The following is a 22,235-nucleotide window of genomic DNA, read 5'->3' as shown; positions in this document are numbered from 1 at the left end:
GTGTAGATGTAGGTGTTTAGTAAGTGCGGAAGCGTTACAAGATGCTCATTCAGTTGCAGAGCGCACGTGTGCAAGAGAAATGTTGTGCCTCATGATGCAATTTACTGTTAAAACCCCGTGACAGTGCCTTCTTACACGAAATGATTGCTATATTGCCTCCTACTACAAATATCTCCTGAAAAGACCAGGAAGGCAAAGTTAGAGAGATTAGAAAAAAATGGTTCAGATGGCTCTGAGCACAATGGGACTTAACATCTGAGGTCATCAGTCCCCTAGACTCAGAACTACTTAAACCTAACTAACCTAAGGACATCACACACATCCATGCCCGACGCAGGATTCAAACCTGCGACCGTTGTAGCAGCGCGGTTTCGGACTGAAGCGCCTAAAACCGCTCGGCCACAGCGGCCGGCAGAGATTAGAAATCATCTGGAGGATTAGCAACGGTTGTTCTTCCACGTAACCATCTGCTGAGAACTGACGCCATCTGCTGGCCTCAGGATTGGATACAATCCCTGTCCGTTTCCATACAGATTTTGTAGCTCCTCTCTTAACTCCAATGCAAATTCCTATAACAAATTCTATTCTCGCAGTTTGGAAGAAACGGGTCACATAGTTCTACAGGAAGAGTATCATAACTGAACGAAATAACTACCGCCCACTCACAAATGATATACATCTGCTGCAGTTTAAACGTAATGAGGTATAATAATGAACAACATACTGACGCCGCAGATTCCGCAACCAACCAATTTTTGAAAGTATTTATTATATCAGTCTTGGTGGCAAATAATCACATTGAAAACAAGTTTCGTTCACATTTCATTATCATCTTCAGTTACAGTAAATATTTTTAAAAGTTAAAAATGTATTGAGGTATCTTAAACAGAATTACCTTCCCCTTATCAGCTTGCATGAATATCGAAAACATCAATTATGTGATGCCCAACTCTCACTTTTCTCGCGTGTCTTCCTAAAAGTAAAAGAACAAGATAATTAGTTATATGCAGTGTTCCCTTATTTCCGAAACGCGTTTTACTCCGCACCACATTAACGCATATTAAAAGTACGATTGAATGAGATACCAAAAGAAATTTGTGACAAGATTGAGGATTTCTTGATAGGGTGGACTTAACATGTTGTGTTTGATGGGGAATCTTCGACAGATGTCGAAGTAACGTCAAGTCTGCCGTAGGGAAGTGTAATAGGACCTTGCTGTTCATGTTTCACACTAATGACCCGACAAAAAATATTAACATTAACATCGGACATTTTGCTAATAACGCAGTTATCAGCAATGATGTAACCAGGCATAGGCTAGAAAGTCTCTTCGGGTTTGCTGCCTGATCCTAAAATCTACTTGACTCGATATTTCGGCGATCCAACTGTTCGCCATCTTCAGGAAAATGCTGCTTCTGCTGATGAGTCCCGCTCAGAACTGACGCCAGGTTGCAAATCGACGTCCTATATAGGCCACCGTTCAGTACACGGCGCATGCGCCGCCCATCACGGTTTCTGCCTTCCTAGACAGGGAGGTGGCGCCGCCCTTAGTGAAACACTGCTGGCAACGATATATATCGCAATCAAGGCTGCAACGAAGAACGTTCAGTTTTGATGCGAGATAATACACGTTTTGCTAAGAGGAAACCCATTGTCTCTGTTGATTAAATTATCAGCCAACCTAATTTCAATCGCCTCTTTATAGACACTGTTCCAAAAACCGGAAATGTTGGAAACCACAACAGTTTCCTCAAATTTCATTTTGTGTCCCTCACTTAGGCAGTGTTCTGCTACCGCCAATTTTTCCGGCTGTTGCAGCCTCGTATGACAGCGATGTTCCACACACCTGTCATGCACTGTGCGAATAGAACGGCCAACGTAAGCTTTCCCACATTGACACGGAATTTTGTACACCCCGGGCTTCCTAAGCCCCAAAATTTACTATGGAGGTTGAAAATGATGGGATGTTTCCATTTTTAGACGTAATGGTTTATAAAAAACCAGATGAAACATTGGGACACAGTGTTCACCGAAAGCCGACACATACAGATTAGTATCTGCACCTTAAGAGTTGTCACCCACTACACCAACGCAGTGGCGTCCTTAGGACTTTGGTACGGAGAGCATATGCCATTTCCGACGCAGACAGCTTAATCCAAGAACTTGAGCATTTGATGACTGTTTTTAAGGAAAATGGATACACCCAGAAGCAGATTCGTTGGGCTATGGTGTTTGGACCATCTCCGGAGGTATACGAAGAGGAACATAGATCTGTGGCCTTTCTTCCTTATGCTGGAAGCTTATCGTTTAAGATTGGACGAATTTTAAGTAATTTTGACATTAAGAGTGTGTTCCGTCCACCTTCTAAGATTAGGGCTCTGCTCGGCTCTGTGAAGGATGATTTGGGGCTTAGGAAACCCGGGGTGTACAAAATTCCGTGTCAATGTGGGAAAGCTTACGTTGGCCGTTCTACTCGCACAGTGCATGACAGGTGTGTGGAACATCGCCGCCATACGAGGCTACAACAGCCGGAAAAATCGGCGGTAGCAGAACACTGCCTAAATGAGGGACACAAAATGAAATTTGAGGAAACTGTTGTGGTTTCCAACATTTCCGATTTTTGGAACTGTGTCTGTAAAGAGGCGATTGAAATTAGGTTGGCTGATAATTTAATCAACAGAGACAATGGGTTTCCTCTTAGCAAAACGTGTATTATCTCGCATCAAAACCGAACGTTCTTCGGTGCGGCCTTGATTTCGATATATCGTTGCCAGCAGTGTTTCACTAAGGGCGGCGCCACCTCCCTGTTTTGGTAGTCAGAAACCGTGATGGGCGGCGCATGCGCCGTGTACTGAACGGTGGCCTATATAGGACGTCGATTTGCAACCTGGCGTCAGTTCTGAGCGGGACTCATCAGTAGAACCAGCATTTTCCTGAAGATGGCGAACAGTTGGATCGCCGAAATATCGAGTCAAGTTGATTTTAGGATTCGGCAGCAAACCCGAAGAGACTTTCAAGACTTATTACGCCGGGAAAGCCTACGTAATCACAGTCATAGGCTACATTAGTATGCAGTCAGATCTTGATAACATTTCAAAGTGGTATAAAGATTACCATCTTACTATGAACATTCAGAACTGGAAATTTGCCACCTTACAAAATACAAAATATCCTATCAGTACAACCGTCGTGAGTCACGAGTCGAATTACTCAGCTCATACAAATACGACATTGTAATTCTGTCAGAGACAGCAAAGGACTTGGAAGAGCAGTTGAATGGAATGGACAGTGTCTTGAAAGGAGGATATAAGATGAACATCAACAAAAGCAAAAGAAGGATAATGGAATGTAGTCTAATTAAGTCGGGTGATGCTGAGGGAATTAGATTAGGAAATGAGACACTTAAAGCAGTAAAGGAGTTTTGCTATTTGGGGAGCAAGATAACTGATGATGGTCGAAGTAGAGAGGATATAAAATGTAGACTGGCAATGGCAAGGAAAGCGTTTCTCAGGAAGAGAAATTTGTTAACATCGAGTATAGATTTAAGTGTCAGGAAGTCATTTCTGAAAGTATTTGTATGGAGTGTAGCCACGTATGGAAGTGAAACATGGACGATAAATAGTTTGGACAAGAAGAGAATAGAAGCTTTCGAAATGTGGTGCTACAGAAGAATGCTGAAGATTAGATGGGTAGATCACATAACTAATGAGGAAGTATTGAATAGGATTGGGGAGAAGAGAATTTTGTGGCACAACTTGACCAGAAGAAGGGATCGGTTGGTAGGACATGTTCTGAGGCATCAAGGGATCACCAATTTGGTATTGGAGGGCAGCGTGGAGGGTAAAAATCGTAGGGGGAGACCAAGAAATGAATACACTAAGCAGATTAAGAAGGATGTAGGTTGCAGTAGGTACTGGGAGATGAAGAAGCTTGCACAGCATAGAGTAGCATGGAGAGCTGCATCAAACCAGTCTCAGGACTGAAGACCACAACAACAACAACAAATACGTAACCAATTATTGGGATATGGAATGAAATAATCACATAGGCTTACTGGTAAGGGGAGAAAGTGGTAGACTTCTGTTCATTGGTAAGAGTACTGCTCGAGGTGCACTACCCATACCAAAATAACGGGATACTGAAGGGCAACACGAATACCCTCAACTTTGTTTGTTTCACGACAAAGCGTGACAGAAATGTTGATGAAACTGAATGGGAAGACGCTAAAGGAAGAGGTAATCTAACCTGAAAAAGTCAGCTTACAAAATTTAAGAACAGTATAAGTAAGGAATCTAGGAAGAAACTAAAGCCTCATATGTAAGGTTCTCTTGGGGACCGGCAGTAGTGGCCGAGCGGCTCTAGGCGCTTCAGTCTGGAACCGCGTGACCGCTACGGTCGCAGGTTCGAATCCTGCCTCGGGCATGGATGTTTGTGATGTTCTTAAGTTAGTTAGGTTTAACTAGTTCTAAGTTCTAGGGGACTGATGACCTCAGATGCTAAGTCCCATAGTGCTCAGAGACATTTGAACCATGCAGGCGAGAATAAACAAATAATACCGCGCACAACGTCACTTAAGCAGTCACTTCTTTCGTGCTCGTTATGCGAGTGGAATGGAAAGTATCCTCTGCCATGCACTTCATAGTGGTTTCCAGTGAAGGTATATAAATTTAGATGTGGACTTCTTCCGCATATCAGATACACAACTAAATGGAGTAATCGTTGCCTCGGAAACTAGCTTGAAATCAGTACCAATTAAAGTATATTCTGCACACATAAGAGAAACGACTTCAGCTAACGAACAGGAGCTTGAAACGGCTGACCACTACTCAGGGAAAAGCACGGACAGATTGTGGTTCCTAGGCGTCTGTATAGTTCGTGTGGATCTGGAAACCGACTGTCGAGCCCAAATTTTGCCAAGGTTACGCGAGTTTCTTATCCCCTGGCACAAGAAACAGAAAATAGTCCAACCGGACTCCATTTAATGTCACTGGGCGTGCAAGCGTTGGCTCCACTTGGAAATGTTGGACAGGCGCTGCGATCTACGACTGCCAGAGCCGCGATCGGCGAAGACTCATCAAATGAAGACGCCGAAGAAGGAAACGACGTCGAAAACAACAACAAATAATCAGAAGAAAGAAGATTCATATTATTTGACGAAAGTATACACTGGTGTGAAAAGCTTAAGAACGAAAGAAACTTTCGCATGACGTTTCACTACCAAATAACCCAGCTCGGTAAAACCTGTGTCATAAGCAGAAGGAAATGCTACACTATAGTACAGAAGGAAACTGAAATGAGACGAACAGAAATGACACTTTTGTTCCAAGACCGCAGCTCATGATACTCCCCTGGACATTACAAAAGCAGGGACACAGTGCTTAACAGACTGTGTGATTGCCACGGACTTCAATGCATTATATGCAACGTGCTCCCACACTGGCCACGTGGTTGGCAACTAGTTCTTACGGCAGGGTGTCCCATTCCTTCACCATCACGGTTAAGAACTGCTGGCTGGTCGTTGGCGCGTGTGGACGTGCTACGAGGGTTGCCCAGAAAGTAATGCACCGCATTTTTTTTTTTCACACACGAAAGAATGGTGTTTTACCTACACACCCTATTTTTCCACGTAATCTCCATCCCGTTCTACAGCATCCTCCAGGGCGAAACAAGGGCGTGTATGCCCTGTCGATACTAATCCTTGTTCTGGTGGCGGAGCCAGTACTTCAGTGTGTGAATCACATCCTCATCGCCCTCAAAATGTCTTCCACGAACAGCATCCTTTCGTGACCCAAAAATTGGAAGTCCAAGGGGGCTAGGTCAGAGTTGTAGAGTGGATGGGGTAACCCTGTCCAACCATGTTTTGCGATATGTTCAGCAGTCCTCAGATTTGTGTAGGGCCGAGCGTTGTCGTGTTACAGCAAAACATCTCCTGGGTTGTTGAGGCGCCGAAGTCGCCGGAAGCGCGTCTTGAGTTTCGTTAATGTGTTGCCATACGATTCTGAATTAATGGTGCCGCATCTTGGTAACACATCATTGAGAATCTCACCTTCATAGTCCCAGAACACGGTGGTCGTAACCTTACCGGCGGAAGCAGCTGCTTTGAACTTTTTATTCTGTGGGGAGCGGGAATGGCGCCGTTCCGTCGACTGTCGTTTTGTTTCGGGCTCAAAATGGTGAACCCAGGTTTCATCACCTGTCACAATGAGGGACAACATGGCCTCCCCCTCAGCTTTTGAATATCCAAGAGTGCAGATAATTGCATCCACACTTCCTTTGCTGATTGACAGACGCAGCGCCAACTGCCGGGTGGTAATGCGTCTGTCCTCGCGAATGACGACATCAGCTCCATGCGACACGTCAGGTGTGATAGCCGTGGACTGTTTCCCCGACAGCTGCAAATCGCGGAGCTCCACCAAACCGTCTTCTGATGATCTCACCTTCCGTACTCAGCGACTAACTGTACTTCTGTCGACAGCAGGTACTCCATATAATTTGCACAAGCGTTTGTGAATATTCCCCAAAGCTTCTTTCTCTGTAATGAGAAATTCGTTGACGGTACGTTGCTTGTAACGTACATCACCTACAGAAACTGTTCTGCAGCTACGCTATGTCTTAGAAGTGAAACTTGACGCGCTTACTCAGGAGACTTCAAATGTTACACATGTAACGTTTCACGTTCGTATCCGATTGAGAAAAAAAAAGCATTGCATTACTTTCTGGGCAACCCTCGTAGAATATGTCTCCCGAACGCATGCTACACCTATTAGACGGATTTTAAATCGGGGAAACTGGCAGGCTCAAAAAGCGCCAGTTTGGTGAGTTAAAGGAGTGAGCATAAGAACCTTATCGAATGAGGAAATAAAGGTATGCATTCATTGAGAATTACAAGAAATCTGCGACTGGGCAGAAACAGGGAGGAGAGTCTACCAGTTCCTTACCAACAAAAAACAAGAATGGCATGCTTCCTTCCGGAAGCGGTCGCTATACACTATCTGTCGGGACATGGTACGTATCCCAGCTATGTACTGAAAACATGACATGGCACCACAGACTGCGTGAATGTGAAGCAGTCGGCAGCCTGGATCACATCGTCTGGGGGTGTGCCATTAGACAAAATGTTACAGACCAGGACAGGAATCTATTTGGAAATGTAACAGTCTATAATGTAACGGAGAATGAAGAACTGTGGCATAAACTCAACTCACTGACAGCTGAAATATCGGCTTTGAACTGCAAGCCTACATGGCTGAGAGACAACCAAGCAGAGACCATAGTTCATGATAACGAGACGCGCAACGGCAGTACATCCATCTATAACAACCCTCCGGAAGCAGCGAGGAGATGAATTTCTGGGAGGACCAGGAAGGCTTTCCTGAGACCCTGACAGCCATCTCTGAATCTCTGCACATTGGGTGGCACAGCAGTGCAGGTCTTGTGAATCCTGAGTTGCACCTCAGTGAGCTGGGGGATAACCGTCCACACAAATGAGAGATCCAGCTTGGTTCTGACACCAAGTCCAATAGTATAGTGTAGTGTAGTGTAGTGTAGCGTTGTATAGTAGTGTAGTCCAGAATTCTAAATTACAAAATATGTGATCACCAATGCTGCATGGTGTAACAGACCAGTAGTGTGTGCCTTCTGGCACACAGATATCTGATCAGACAGCAGTGTGCCAGGTGGCCAAATGGCAGTATGTAAAACTCTTTTTTATTTTTATTTTTTCAGTTTTTATCACTTCTATTTTTATGTAGACTTTTCATGTAGATTTTTCCCTTAAACATTTATTACTAACACATTTTATATATATACACACTGCTGGTCATTAAAATTGCTACACCAAGAAGAAATGCAGATGAAAAACGGGTATTCATTGGACAAATATGTTATACTAGAACTGACAAGTGATTACATTTTCACGCAATTTGGGTGCATAGATCCTCAGAAATCAGTACCCGGAACAACCACCTCTGGCCGTAATAACGGCCTTGATACGCCTGTGCATTGAGTCAAACAAAGCTTGGATGGCGTGTACAGGTACAGCTGCCCATGCAGCTTCAACACGATACCACAGTTCATCAAGAGTAGTGACTAGCGTATTGTGACGAGCCAGTTGCTCGGCCACCATTGAACAGACGTTTTCAATTGGTGAAAGATCTGGAGAATGTGCTGGCCAGAGCAGCAGTCGAACATTTTCTGTATCCAGAAAGGTCCGTACAGGACCTACAACATGAGGTCGTGCGTTATCCTGCTGAAATGTAGGGTTTCGCAGGGATCGAATGAAGGGTAGAGCCACGGGTCGTAACACATCTGAAATGTAACGCCCACTGTTCAAAGAGCCGTCAATTCGAACAAGAGGTGACCGAGACGTGTAACCAATGGCACCCTATACCATTACGTCGGGTGATACGCCTGTATGGCGATGACGAATACACGCTTCCAATGTGCGTTCACCGCGATGTCGCCAACACGGATGCGACCATCATGATGCTGTAAACAGAACCTGGATTCATCCGAAAAAAATGACGTTTTGCCATTCGTGCACCCAGGTTCGTCGTTGAGTACACCATCGCTGGCGCTCCTGGCTGTGATGCAGGGCCAAAGCTGATAGTCCATGCTGCTGCAAACGTTGTCGAACTGTTCATGCAGATGGTTGTTGTCTTGCAAACGTCCCCATCTGTTGACTCAGGGATCGAGACGTGGCTGCACGATCCGTTACAGCCATGTGGATAAGATGCCTGTCATCTCGACTGCTAGTTATACGAGGCCGTTGGGATCCAGCACGGCGTTGCGTATTACCCTCCTGAACCCACCGATTCCATATTCTGCTAACAGTCATTGGATCTCGACCAACGCGAGCAGTAAAGTCGCGATACGATAAACCGCAATCGCGATAGGCAACAATCCGACCTTTATAAAAGTCGGAAACGTGATGGTACGCATTTCTCCTCCTTACACGAGGCATCACAACAACGTTTCACCAGGCAACGCCGGTCAACTGCTGTTTGTGTATGAGAAACTGGTTGGAAACTTTCTTCATGTCAGCACGTTGTAGGTGTCGCCACAGGCGCAAACCTTTTGCGAATGCTCTGAAAAGCTAATCATTTGCATATCACAGCATCTTCTTCCTGTCGGTTAAATTTCCCGTCTGTAGCACATCATCTACGCAGAACAGTCAATTCAACGAATATCCTCTCGTTCCGAGAGCTTCTCCTCCTGTGTACTTCGATGTGGACGGACATTGTTATCCTTATAAATGAAGTCAGGGCCGAATGCACCTCTAAAAAGCACATGGGTGGGGGTGGGGGGGGGGGGGGGAGTGCAATGTCACAATGACGTTGACTGGTGCTGGACCTATTCTGATACGACGAGTGATGGGTTCGCAAAATACAGCACGGAACATTGTCGAACAAGACGGTTTTGATGATTCAGATTTTATGTGTGGGTAGACATGACGTTGCATGGGACTACTGACCTCCAAGTCATTGAACACGGTTCAGCCTCCAGTCAATGTTCCCCGTCAACGTCGTTGTGACGCTGTCCTTCTCCCCATGTACATCTTCTCGGAGATACACTCGGCTCGACTATTTTTATAGATGACACTAAGCGTCCGCATCGATCTCCGCAAGTGGAGGAGCTGTCGGAGCGAGACGATATTCAGTGAATGGACTGAAGGTTTCCCTTACTTATATCTCATCGAACACGTGTGGCATGTTTTGGGTAGCTGTGTTTCTGCACGTCCACATGCAGCAAAGACCATCCGGCAGTTTTCAGCAGCACTGGTGGAGGGCCGCAAGAACTCCTTACCAATCGCGTGTCCAGCATGGGAAACGTTGCAGACTTTTTTTTTCTTAAAGGATGGGGCCCCTCCACGCCCGCACCAACGTGGTGACCAACGCAAAAGTTCTACTGTCACCTCCGTATGCATGTTAGTTTTGAATCAAGGCGTCACAGGATGCAGGCTGTGATGTTATCCATGCGTCTGGGTAAGGCTACTCATTAACATGGTCCATCAGGAGATAGTAGTGGTCGAAAGCGATCGAAGGGTAGCGGTTGTAAGAGCAGTGGAAAAAAAGGGCCAAGGCCAGCGCCAAGGGAAAAAAACCTCTGCGACAGTAGGACGGGAAGTAAGAGCAGTAGCGGTTTGCTAGCTGCGACAGAGCATGCAATGTGAGGGGGGTTAGCGTGAGGTATCGTGCAACGTTACCTATGTACTGCGTGGTCGTTCGCTGGGTCAGTCCGGTGCCGCGGCTGGGCTCCCTCGTTGTCTCCTGGGCCGGCCGCAGTGGCTTACTCCCTGTAACACAAAAGTTCGGCGCGGCAGCGCGGCGACGCTTGCGCGATGAAGACTGCCCTGGCGGTTTTCTTCTTTGCACCTTTCACCTGCGGTGCTGCTGGGGCAACCGCTGGGACAGGCGCGCGAACATCCTTCTGCGAGGTTGCAGGAGTGTTCGCAGGTACGACTGCACTGAGGCCTTGGGCGAAGACTGCTCGCAGTTGCCTCAAGGCCTCTTCCTTCTCTGCAGCCACGGCGGCTGCGAAGGCAGCCCTCTCCGCCGCCATGACGGCTTTGAGAGCTGCTGTGGCCTCCTTCACGGCGATGCCGAGCTCGAGGTCACATCTCTTAGCGGGAGGGCGAGCTGCGTCCTGGCTGCCCGTTTCCGAGCGGCCGTCCCCGCCCCTGGCAGGTGGATCTGCTGCTGCGCCGTCCCTCAGCTGCACCGGGCTGATCTCCGCCCTACGCCGTTTCCGACGTCGTCTTCTCTTCTGCTGCTGCGTCGGTGCGGCCGCGGCCGCTTCGCCGCCCCCGGCACGGCTGCGGCTAGAGAAAGCCGCACAACCGCGCCAACTGGCGACGTGCGGGCCGCCACACCGGACACAAGTCGGCAGAGCTTTGCTGCCGCGGTCGCAGGCGCGGCTGTCGTGCTCACCTGAGCACTTGACGCACCGCGCCGCGTTGCGGCAGTACTTCGCAACATGGCCCTCGCCCTGGCACCTGAAGCACTGGGGCTGAGGATCCATGGCGGTCGGGAGAGCCTCCGTCGTAACCGGGAAGCCCAGCAACTTCCGCAAGTCGAAGATGTCGCTCCCGCCGTCGACCGTTTGCACGGTCACGGCATAGAGCGGTGCCCTCTTCCTGTTGGTCCGGTTGTGCAACCTTGCGGCTGCATTACCAAACCCGGCTCGCAGCAGCCCTTCCCGGACCGCTGCCTCGTCACAGCACCAAGGCAACCCCCTGAGGAGTGCCTTAGTCGTCTTCATCCTTCCTACTGAAGACTCGTAGACCACCTCGTTCCGAGCGCAATTCGTCATGGTGTCGAACAGCGCCGTCCACCCGCCTTTGCACTTGACGTACAAAGGGGGGACAGGCCGCGACTCGTCTTCTCGGGAGTTCCTTGCACGGTCGGCAGACTCAGAGAGTCGCACAACCGAAGGACCCTTCGTAGCGGCAGGTTTCCTCTGCGCACCCTTCTTTCCCATGCTGCGAGGCGCGGAACACGACAATTTGCACGCGTTGTCAAAACAACGCACGACAATTTGCTCTCCGCGGCGCCCACAGCACAGAAAACCTCTTCACGAGCTCTCAACGGCCGAGTAAGCGAAGCGCGCAACAGCAACGATGCGCTCGCCTCGCCAGCTCAGGCCGCTCTGTCAACGTTGCAGAGCATAGCAACGTTGCCGTCCTTGGTGATCACACATCTTATTGAGAACCGTGTTTCGCCTTTTGTAATGACCAGGAGATCACTATGAATCACTGTGACTTCGGTGTTATTATTGTCTTTGAGTAAAAGTGTCCTCTCTGTTCATCTCATTCAGTATTCATTTCAGTTATCTTCCGTACTGTACCATGCTAAAGCAATTCTTCATGTGTGCCGTCCAAGTTTCACCGAGTTATATTACTTGCCAGTGACACATTGCGAAAGTTGCTTTCTCGATAAGGTTTTTACACCAGTGTATGAGCCCTCAGAGGGCTCGTCGCTCTTTGGTGGGTTTGTGATTGGCTATGAAGGGGGCCCCAGCCTTTGCAGCATCTTTTCTCTACCACGCAGCATGTCTCTCCTCTTGCTATTCTTTTTCCCCTCCCTTGTGGAGTACGCCTGGGATATTGTTGGAAATGTGCATTTTCAGACGCCGATATCAGAACAGTCTCTCCATTGTTTTTTGTTCCTTTTTTTCTTTTTCCTTCTCCTTCCTCCGCTTCGGAATCTGAGGTACTTCTTTTTCTTCTTTTCCTCACCCCCCCTCCCCCCTCCGTGCGCTCCTGCAGCCCAGCCCACGTGTCTGACGCGTAACAGGAAGTTCGCACATACTCCCTACTAAAGGCCAGATCAAGGGAGAGTGCTTGCCTGACCTGCTAACTTCCTAAATTGCCGATTGGTCAGTTGTTCGGGAGGTGTGACCTGATGTGTGAACGATCACGTAAGGGGGGTGCGCCCCCTTCTGAGTGGGGCCTCCAGATGGAAGGAGCGCGCCATCAGAGACGCTGGAAATCAGGGATGATTTTCTCGCAACGAGCCAGACATCTTCTTCTCTACGTCTACTAAATGTAAAGGAATGAGGCTAACGATTCACTATGCTTCCTCAGGGTTTCACGTACTGAGAACTGTCAGTCCTTCGCCACGGTAAATCCGTTTATTATTCACAAAGGTGTTGATTCAATTGCCTGCCCTGTGAAATTCTGCTTCAGTTTACGCAGTGGCACTTTGCTTTAGGAGACTACATCTGATTCTCAGGCACAACAAATGCTTGCTTCCTCGCTTCTCCACAGCTACCCTGTTCGTGTCGAGGCCCATACAACTTTGAATTCTTTCGTGGTGTAATTTAAACCAAGCTGCTCAACAGTCAAACCGAGACCGAAATCAAATCATACCTCTGTGATCAGGGTGTCATTGCCGTCCATCGTGTAATGAAAAAGGTAGATTCCTGCTTAGTGCCCACCTGCACACTTTTTATCACCACTGATACAGTGGTGCTTCCGGCCAAGATCAAAGCAGGCTATGAAATTATCACAGACCAGCCGTAAATACCTAACCCGATGCACTGCTACCAGTGCCATCGTTTCAACCACACTAGAACGTCTTGTTGACACCTAACCAAATGTATAACCTGTGGTGGGGATGCGCACGAGGGCGATTGTCCGCCTCCTTCTGTCTGCTGTATCAGCTGCAATGGCGGCCACGCCGCCTGCTCTCGGAATTGTCCTTTGTATCTTGATGAGCAGGCTGTTCAAGGGATCTGGATAAAGGAAAAAGTGCCTTACCCAGTCACTCGCAAGTAACTGGCTAGTCGCAATCTCTGTGTTCTCCCTTCTGGCATCTACAGTTCTTTTCTTGTTACCCCTCGCTCCATGAAGGACATGGCCACGCAGAAATGCGACCTGCAATCCAGCTCTGAGGTTGTGAAATCGCCCAGTGTCAAGGTAGCATCGCCAGCCCCCCGTCCAACTGTGCAACAAGCCGTCAAACTCTCGCCTCAAGGGGCAAGGCAACCAGCTGCGCAACCGGTAGGCCGGAAAGGACAGAAGTACTCCTGTGAAGACTTCCTCCATCCCTCCAGTCAAACAGCACCCGAGTCTTCCTCTAACCGGAAAGTCTCAAAGAAATACGGCAAAGGCAAACGGTCTTCTCCTTCACCATCTCTTCGGCGGTGTCGACACGTGATACCTTAGCCTGACCAACCTCCATGTCGCCAGTGGGCACCACCAACCGTGTTTCAGCGTTGGACTCCACAGACCGACCGCACAAGCAAACCGATGCTTCTGTGGACCCTATGGAGCAGAATCCTCCCTCTTTTGTGCCCTATAGTAGCGACTCTTCACCGGCTGTCACTCGGCAGCCGCCGAGGTGACATCCCTGCATCTTTTCCTCATCATGACTCTCCTCCAATTGTACAAAGAGGATTTACAGCAGTTTTAGCATAACAGCGTCCCCTTGTACTCTGCCTTCAGGCAACGAAATTGCGACCTCACGACCGCTTTCAGCTTTCACCTTTCCTACCGATTCGTTTTGACCTTCCCTGTGAGGTCGGCATTCCATCTCATGGGGGCGTCATGCTGCTCATACGGAATGACATTCATAGTCAACCCATCTCCCTGACTACCCATCTCCAAGCTTTTGCAGTTCGCGTTTTCCTTCCCCACCTGACTTTTTCCCTCTGTACCATTTATGTCCCTCCGTCATTCGATGTCACTAGGGCAGACTACCATCCCCTTTGATCGCCAATACGGGGCGCGTCCCTCTTCTCTGTTACCTCTTGGAGTTCGCTTTCTGCTCTTGCTCCTGCAGCTTAACTTCAAGTTACTTGCCACATTTCCCATGGGTGTGAACCCTTCACTGCCTTGGCTTCATGCTGCGGCCCGTGTTCACCTTGGCCTTCATTCGCTTTTTAAAGACTACTCCAGCCTCACTCTATCGCCGCACGTGTCATGACTTCCGCACGGAACTTCACGATAATACCTTTGTGTATACTGAAGGCTCTCGGACTGACAGTGGTGTCGGGTGTGCCTTCGTCATTGGCACCTTCGATTTTCGGTATCGGCTTCCGGAACAATGCTCAGTATTTACAGCAGATTCGATTTGGAGGTGGCCTACGATACCTGCTGGAGAACTGGTATCCACCGTACTCTACGCCCTGTATCAGGCCATGCAATACATTCGGCGACAGAGGTTTTTCAATTGCGTCATCTGCTCCGACTCTCTGAGTGCCCTCCAGAGCCTCAGTGTGCCGTACACAGTTCAACTCTGAGAGCAACGGGTACAGGAAAGCTCACTCTTGATGGAGCCACTGTGATGTTTATGTTGGTCTGACGGGAAACGAGGCTGCTGACGCTGCTGCCAAGACTGCAGGCCTCATACCTCAGCCCGCTAGTTCTTCCACTTCCTCCGATGACCTCCGTACTGCCGTCTATCAGCAGGTGGTATCACTTTGGCATCACCACTGGCCCTCTATTCATAGGAACAATCTCCGGGGACCTAAGCCTCTCCCATCAGCTTGGACTACCTCCTCTAGGGCCTCTCACCGTGAGGATGTCATTGTAGCTAGGTTGCGTGCCGGGCTTATCGCAATTTGTTAAGTGATGCTCCCCCACCGCTATATGCTACATCTACATCTACATGGATACTCTGCAAATCACGTTTAAGTGCCCTGCAGAGGGTTCATCGAACCACCTTCACAATTCTCTATTATTCCAATGTCGTATAGCGCGCGGGAAGAATGAATCTTTCCATACGAGCTCTGATTTCCTTTATTTTATCTTTGTGATCGTTCCTCCCTATGTAAGCCCGTGTCAAGAAAATATTTTCGCATTCGGAAGAGAAAGTTGGTGATTGGAATTTCGTGAGAAGATTCCGTCGCAACGAAAAACGCCTTTCTTTTAATGATGTCCACCCCAAATCCTGTATCATTTCTGTGATACTCTCTCCCATATTTCGCGATAGTACAAAACGTGCTGCCTTTCTTTGAACTTTATCGATGTACTTCATCAGTCCTATCTGGTAAGGATCCCACACCGTGCAGCAGTATTCTAAAAGAGGACGGACAAAGGTGGTGTAGGCAGTCTCCTTAGTAGGTCCTGACAATAAAAAGCAGTCTTTGGGTAGCCTTCCCCACAACATTTTCTATGAGTTCCTTCCAATTTAAATTGTTCGTAATTGTAATTCCAAGGTATTTAGTTGAATTTACGGCTGCTAGATTAGACTGATTTATCGTGTAACCGAAGTTTAAGGCGTCCTTTTTAGCACTCATGTGGATGACCTCACACTTTTCGTTATTTAAGGTCAACTGCCACTTAACGCAACATTTCGCTATTTCTTCTGAATCGCTTTGCTGTTTTTCTTGTGATGACTTTTTTAGTCGATAAACGAAAGCGTCATCAACAAACAACTGAAGACGGCTGCTCACATTGTCTCCCAAATCGTTTATATAGATAAGGAACAACAAAGGGCCTGTAACACTACCTTGGGGAACACCTGAAATCACTTCTGTTTTACTCGATGACTTTCTGTCAGTTACTACGAACTGTGACCTGTCTGACAGGAAATCACAGATCCAGTCGCATAACTGAGACGATATTCCATAAGCAGGCAATTTCACTACGCGCCGCTTGTGTGGTACAGTGTCAAAATCCTTCCGGAATTCCAGAAATACGGAATCGGTCTGAAATCCCTTGTCAATAGCACTCAGCACTTCTGACGGTTCGCCATCATCTGACGAAGTGCCCTTTTTTGAACCACTTACATTCTCATTTGTTTTCGGTCTGAATTATCTGCCATTTCAGCCAACGACGCGCCGGCTGTCGACCGCGTTTACTTTTTGTCCCTCGTAGCAATATGGCTAAGGACGTTTAATCTGTAGTTCAGGGCCTCTGTTTCTCTATGGTGTATTTTATGGACCTTTCTCCAAGTACCTGCTTTTAGCTATCTTTCCTTCCGTCTCTTGGGCTTAATGTGTTGTCGTTTATAACTCCTTTTTTTCATAGTGTTCTAGGGTTCTGACATGGGCGCGTATGACCTTTCTTGTTTTTACACCCCAAAACAAAACAAAAGAAACCAGTGTTTGTTGTTGGTTAAGTGTCGGATGCCTCTTTGATCCAGTGTAATCTGTTGGCGTCTCATATCCACTACCCTCCGAATTCTGAAGCAGTGCGCACTAAACTGGCCCTGATCTCCGGCGCAAAATCCTGTTCGTAGCAGTCTCGCCGCGAGAACAGCACTTGCGAACACTCACCGGGCGTAGCCAGTTTCTATGCTAATGGCGCGGACCACTTTATGTGTTTTACAAGACGACACGACGGGAACACTATAATTATTGCTCCTGTACGCCGTTTATTGCTGCTGTACCACCGGACAGATGAAATACCACTTTAGCGGCTGGATGTTCTGACTTAAACAGGACGCCTGCTTTCTGGCAATATCCTGGTTCGCATTTTGTATTAACCAAAGGTACTGGCCATTCGTCTTTACTCGAGATACCATCTCGCGGTGTTTGAAAATTTTGCGCGTTAGCGAGTACATGAGCGCCGAGACGTGTGCATTACATTCGCGAAAGGAACTCATTTGCAACTTTTCGAACCGCCCAAGATGTCCGGGGAAATGCATTCCATTGTAAACGGAATACAAAACTGCCAAAAGCTATACAAACGGTTCATTTAAGCGAATGAAATGTGCATTCTTATAGGACAACAATCCAAGGAGTTCCACCCAATAATATCCAAACAGCAGACTCTGTACACAATCTATTAAATTACCAATACTAAACTCCTTTAAATAACAACATATTCATATAACTCACAAAACTTAACAAATGATTAAAGAGTGAGCTTTAAAAAACAATAACGGCAGCTGGCCACCATAAAGTCAGGAACCTTTTACAATAGTATTTTTAGAGTTTATCCAAAAGACAAAATCCAATAATAAGTTAACTTGGCATTACAATTCAAAATGATTTATATAAAAAACTTTAAGATAATGGCGCTTGCCACCAGAAAAGAAAGAAGCGCAACACACAACCAATAAATATAATAACAAACGACAGATAATATCAACACAAGAAAAATTCAAAATACAGTATAACATCGTGACAGCACATGATGACCAAGGCGCCGTTAACTCGGGCGCTCTTAAGTACCGGAAGCCAACGCACAAATCTCAATAAATAATTCTCGCTTCCTAAAATGAAACAATAAAAGCCAAGTTCACATGAATAGTCAAACCACAGTCTTATAAGTGCCTTAACGACACCAAACGCGACTATTCCACCAAGTTAATAATAACAATAAAAAAAATACAGAACATACCACTAAAAGCTTTTACACAACCAAATTGACTAGATCGTGTTGTTCAGGTCCCAGAAGACCACATACACCAAGCAGCAGTAATTCACTATGTATATACTGTACGAAACCGCCCTTCTTAGGCCGACTTTACCTAACACATCGACTGCCAAATGTACCATACATGAACGCAACTCCGGGCAGGACTCCAGTTGAGCAAATAAATTAACACCAACAAATATCGTAATGAGCCACACACACACCAAAAAGTTCCAACAACACCGTCCCACAACAGTAAAGTTCAGAAACCGCTGCTGGAGCTTCCATGGGAAAATCTGAAGAGCCAACCGAGCCCACACCTGGCAGACGACTCCAAAATTCAGCAACTTGTTGTCTCCGGGCCAGAGTATCACAGGACCACACCGGACCTCCACATCAGACAGGCAGGAAGAACAAGTACGCCGACTCCAATTAATCACCACCGCATGGCCAGCACAGCGGCGAGTCGCCTCCGCCCCAAACCACTCTGCTCATATTGCGAGGCACAACAACCTTAGCGCTAGTCACTAGCAGGTCAGGCAGAGCGAATTCACGTTCCGTCCAGTCTCCGGAAAACCAACTACCCTCTCGCTTTCCGTCGGCCACCGCAAACACACGCCAGCGACGTCATAGCAAATCGCCACCGGACCGCCACCCGCACCAGGATAGCGAACTATAATCGATTACAGTGCGTGCTCTGAACAAGATCGCAGGTTAGCGGCGCCCGCCATATCAAGCGAATATTTTAGGGCATTCACCACATTCTTAGTGAAGCTTTTATTCGGCTAAAATACTTAGCAAATGATCAACCTTGAGACATGCACTACAGCTTGAAAACTGTCGACTTTCTCGACCAGTATTGGCAACAGATCGACTGAAGTGTGAAGAATGGAGGCTAGGAAGTTAGAGCTTAACGTCTCGTTGACAACGACTTCAGGAGAGACGGAGCACAAGCTCAGATGACGGAAGGATGGAGAAGGAAATGGGCCACGCCCTTTTCGAAGGAACCATCCCGGCATTTGCTTGGACTGATTTTGGAAAATCACAGAAAACCCAAATGTGTATGGCCAGAAGGGGATTTCAACCGTCGTCCACCCGAATGCATATCACTGCGCCACCTCACTCGGTGAGTGAGCAGATGAATACACGCTTCCCTGAAATTTATTTAACAAGGCCGAAGTCGGTATACTTCCCTTACGTAACTTCATGATTTCTTTATTGTCTACTTTATCCCGTATGCAAGTGGTCATGAAGAGCTAGATCCCGGTGGGCAAGGGCCTAGTCACAACATTTCGATTTGGAAATACTTGGGAGGAAATATCAGTTGCCGAATCTCCCATACAGTCAAAAAAATGTTCAAATGTGTGTGAAATCTTATGGGACTTAACTGCTAAGGTCATCAGTCCCTAAGCTCACACACTACTTAAATTAAATTATCCTAAGGACAAACACACACACCCATGCCCGAGGGAGGACTCGAACCTCCGCCGGGACCAGCCGCACAGTCCATGACTGCAACGCCTTAGACCGCTCGGCTAATCCTGCGCGGCTCCCATACAGTCCAATCGTAAGTTATGATCAGAACGTATCAAGTGGCCCCATTTTATTTCTGGAATATTACTGCTCTATTGAAATTAAACTGGTCAAAGAGGTGGGGGGGAGAGGGGGTGAACCTACCATTCTCATTGTCAGATTATATTTGTCATCATACTCGCCTGAAGGTTAGAAATGTCATTGCATATTAATAGCTTCGGACAGGCAAAGGCTTGTCAGTCGAAGGACTGTTTTCCAGCGTTGGACACAGCACACTGTCACATTGTCAGCGAACAAACGGCTCAGCGAAAGGTTTGCGGCTTAAGCGGCGTCAGAAGTTGCCTCTCAAGGACACCATGGGAGAGGAGAACGTTTAGCAGCCAGCGATCTGCTCAGATATTTGTAAATTCCCCAGTACTGAGTAAGGAGACCATCATGCCGCATTTCGGTGTTTACCGAATGAAGATAGCGTAAGGGGTTAGCCAGTTTAAAGCAAATGTGCCAAAGGGAGTCATTTGAGAATATAACTTTCGTTAAGACTATCTGACAATATTAGTAAACCAGTCCTGCCCTGCCCAGGTAATGAAGTTCCCACATCTTTTCAAACACCTCGAATATCTTCCCCAACCCTTTACATGCCTCAAAATCGGTTATCAATATCCCACTCACCCCTGTCTATCGCCTATTCTTGAGAACACTGTCTGCTACAGAACCTCTGTTATCACGTCCCGGCGTCCTTAAATTTCATTCTATATCTCTGTCAACCAACTTCCCCTAACATACTGTGATATTCACTTATCCTATCAACGTACCCTACCTCCCCCATTCCAAATGTCACCACCAACCACCTTTATATAATGCGATCTCATCTAGCCTCGTGCTGCTTGCATCCCACATTCTGGTCCTCCTGATATTCATCTTACATCTTCTGTGACGCTTCGTCTCCAACCCCATTTGTCTCTAAATACCTGACATAGAAAACATTAGTACGAGCCCACTACACGGTCTTCCTTGGACGTTTCAACATACATTGTCGACATCTAACAACCTTAAGATTTTAATTTTTAAATGCTTCACTTTTCTTCGGGCAGGTAACGAAGAAACGACATGTTTTGCCTTTGACTATAGGTAAGGTTTATTTTCCATGTGTCGTCAGTTTTATACTTACTCGCCGTATGCTGGTGATTGGCCATCTTGATGGCTTACGCTAATACACATAAACTACCGTTCGAAAATGGCGTAATAGCTAAAACAGGGCCAATAGTGGAACTGCCCGAGGCAGGATTCGAACCTGCAACCGTAGCGGTCGCGCGGTTCCAGATTGAAACGCCTAGAACGGCTCGGCCACTCCGGCCGGCTGGCACGATACTCTCAGGACTCTCAACAACTCTATCAATGACAAGCCGAATAACTGTTTGCATAAGGGACAAAGGTAGGCCACCACACTATTGACGTGCTCAATTTGTGAAGCTCTTCCTCTTGACAAAGTCATCCAAATTTTCTGAAATTGTAACAATTATGTTTTTAACGTTCGTCACGGCTACCGATTTCCGTCACATTCGGATAATTCCTACGTGGTGCGTTTTGTTCTCTTAGAGTGCATTATACTTAAATCCAATGAATACTGATTTCTGATTTGTTAGAAAGTCATCTTCAAATAGCTTCTACAGATTATCCTGCCTGCCTGCCTGCCTGCCTGCTGGGTCGCTATCATTTTCATCCAGTGTCGTATACATCCGGGCGATTGATTCGTTGTGTATATGTGTTATACATTCTGAAGTCTCCACATTTTCGCACGTACGCTATGTGAATGCTGCTAAATTCTAGATAATTTTTTTTAAATCATACGTGTCGGTGGTTATAATTTTAAATTAGATACACTATGAAATCAAAAGTATCAGGACACTTTTATGTAGTGCGGAATTGATACACTAGAGACGGACCTGCCAGTATAAAAGAAGGCGGAGATTGTGGTGTTGTCAGAGTAGAAGCTGTAACATCAGAATGGTTCGGTCAGGAGAGCTCAGTGACGTCATAGGTGGACTAGTCATCGAATGCCATGTGAGTAAAAATATCAGTTTCTGGATATTTCGACCCTTCTAAAGGTGCCAATGTTCCTATTAGCAAATTCTACCCGCCAAGAACAGTTTACCAAACAGAACTTCTTAGGAGTTCACGACTATTTGTGTTCATGATGCCTACTGTTACACCAAAATTATCATTTGAATTAAGATCTTGGGTTTCGGCGGAGGACGCTTTCACTACTGAGTTTGTTCTGTGTTTAAAGTACAATAAGGAGACCAGGTACTCTGTGTATCCCCAACTTCAGCAACACATACCTAGTGAAGAACACACAAAGAACAAACCAGCGCAAAGGATTAAAAAGAAAATGTTTTTGATGGCGGTGCAAAAGATTCCAAACTCCACAAATGAATTTCTCAATGATGTGCACTGTTTTATGGTCGCTGTGAACATTCTATGGTGCAAACTGCAAGTGACTGAACATTCGCATCTCTACAAAAGTAGTGCGGGCAATAGATATTTGATTAATTACTATTAAAAACAGTGATCAAGACTGTTTTTAATAGTAATTATTTACAAGACATTGATCACTGCTGTTCCCATAATGCATTCAAAAGATATTTGATTAATCATCTTTAGTGAGAAACTACACACATCAAAAGAAGTTTTGCATAATTTCGGTTCCGAGAGTTCCGGACCCTGTACACAATATTGGACAATATTTGAACAGAGATCAACATAAACATCATTTCCGCCCTGTTTTTTTTTTTTTTGTTTTTTTTTTTTTTTTTTTTTTTTTTTTGCTCAAGAAAACCACACATTGCATATATTGTACCACCAAACAGCGAGACCTTCAGAGGTGGTGGACCAGATT

The sequence above is a fragment of the Schistocerca americana genome, chromosome 1 (assembly GCF_021461395.2).
Source record: "Schistocerca americana isolate TAMUIC-IGC-003095 chromosome 1, iqSchAmer2.1, whole genome shotgun sequence".
Taxonomy (NCBI): domain Eukaryota; kingdom Metazoa; phylum Arthropoda; class Insecta; order Orthoptera; family Acrididae; genus Schistocerca; species Schistocerca americana.
The sequence above is the reverse complement of the archived record's forward strand: the minus strand, read 5'-3'. Positions refer to the sequence as shown.